This window comes from Cebus imitator, unplaced genomic scaffold (assembly GCF_001604975.1).
Source record: "Cebus imitator isolate Cc_AM_T3 unplaced genomic scaffold, Cebus_imitator-1.0 Scaffold25, whole genome shotgun sequence".
Lineage (NCBI taxonomy): Eukaryota > Metazoa > Chordata > Mammalia > Primates > Cebidae > Cebus > Cebus imitator.
The window spans coordinates 18158-20439 of record NW_016107340.1 but is presented as its reverse complement, the minus strand read 5'-3'; positions in this window follow the sequence as shown (position 1 = coordinate 20439).

Sequence of the window (2282 nt, the reverse complement as noted above, 5' to 3'; positions counted from 1 at the left end):
GAAGAAGTCACTGGGGCGTGAACTGATATAATCACATTGGGAAACAATTTGAAATTGTCTAGGGAGGGTGAAAAAGAAAATTTTCTATGATACAACAGTTCACTCCAAGGAATATACCACAAGAAACACAAAATAAATTCATATTTAGGCACATTGTAATACAATTTAAAGAGGATCAAGGAAAAATAAAAGTTTTTAAACAAACAGCAAAAGATAAAATACAAAGGAATGATAGCAGAATTTTTAGCTACATGATAGCTACAAAAAAAACTAAAAGTCAATGAAATTACATCTTCAAATGCCAAAATAAAATAGTTACAACTGTCAGTTTAGAATTATATGCCTAGTTAAGCTGTCACTTAAGAGTCAGGGCAAAATAAAGATATTTTTAAGGAAAATCAGCTTTTATCACTAACAGACTTCTACTAACAGAATTTGTAAAGAATATCTTCAGAAAGATGAAAATCAAACCCAGAAAAAAGAGGTGATATGTAAAAAAATATATTGAGTATGATTTCCAAACCAGTAGACATAAAAAGGGGGAATAAAGAAAGCAATTATTCAATACAAAGCAGAAAAGAAAAGGTGGGAAGAAGCATGTAAAAGGTATTGTAAATGGCAAATTCAAAATGAGATGGAGTAAGTGATATCAGCAATAAGGTGAAACAGGATTGAGCAATTTTGTCAATTGAGCAATTACTGTCATCCCCCTGTAGAAACAACCATTTTGAAAACTACCTCCAGATGAGAACATTTGTGGAAGTCCAGGAGTCCAGTGGAGAAGTTTCAGCACACTGTTGGACTTTTTTTTTTTTTAGGCCAGGAGTTTGAGACCAGCCTGGTCAACATGGTGAAACCCTGTCTCTACTAATAATGTGAAAAAACGAGCTGAGTGTGGTGACGCACACCTCTAATCCCAGCTACTCAGGGGCTGAGGCAGGCAAATCACTTGAACCCAGGAGGCGGAGGTTGCAATGAGCCAAGATCGTGCCACTACACTCCAGCCTGGGCGACACAGCAAGGCTCTGTCTCAAAAATAAAATTAAAAATTCCAGAATAGATAAATTGAAGTGGGTAAGAATAGTTTTGCTTTTCCTGCAACACTGCTTCCACTAGATGGCAGAGCTCAGTGCCAAGAGAGACCTCCCTTGGCCCCGATTTCTCCTACAGGAAAAGTGAGAGCTTAGTGAGTGAGCACTTGTCTCTCCCAGCCATATGGAACACTGCCCATGAGATCCACAGCCAAAAACAATTAACAAAATGGCAATAGTAAGTCCTTACCTATCAATAATTACCTTGAATGGGAAATGGATGTAATTCTCCAATCAAGACATAGAGTAGCTGAATGATTTTTTTTTTTTTTTAAAAAAGACCCAATTATATGCTCCCTATAAGAAGCTCACATCAGCTTTAGGGACATACACAGACTTAAAGTGTGGGGACGGAAAAAGATATTCCATGCAAATGAAAACCAACAAAAGCACAGGGATTGCTACACGTGTATCACACAAAATAAACTTTAAGTGAAAAGCTGTAAAAAGAAACAAATAAGCATTATATAATGTTACAAAAAAAGATGTCAATTCATTAAGAGGCTGTAAGAGGCTAGACGTGGTGGCTCACCCCTGTAATCCCAGCACTTTGGGGGCCAAGTTGGGCAGATCACTTGAGGTCAGGAGTTCGAGATGATCCTGGCCAACATGGTGAAACCTCGCCTCTACCAAAAATACAAAAATTAGCACAATGTGGTGGTGTGCATCTGTAGTCTCAGCTACTCGTTATATGTCAACAAATTGTATAACATAGAAGAAATGCATAAATTCCTAGAAATATACAACCTACCAAGACTGAATTATGAAGAAATAGAAAATCTAAACAGGCCAATAATGAGGAAGGAGATTGAATCTGTAATCATAAATCTCTCATTGACTTAATTAAATTAGAAAGATGCTGCACAGCAAAAGAAATAATCAACAGAATGAAGAGACAACCTGTTGAATGGGAGAAAACATTTGCAAACTGTCCAACAGAAGACTAATGTCAAGCATATACAAGGAACTCAATAGGAAAAAAAACAAAAAACAAATAATCCCATTAAACAGTGAGCAAGAGACACAAATAGATATTTCTCAAAAGAAGTCATAAAAATAGCCAAAAAGTATATGAAAAAAGTGTTCAACACCACTAATCATCAGGGAAATGAAAATCAGAACCACAGCCGGGCGCGGTGGCTCAGGCCTGTAATCCCAGCACTTTGGGAGGCCGAGGCGGGTGGATCACGA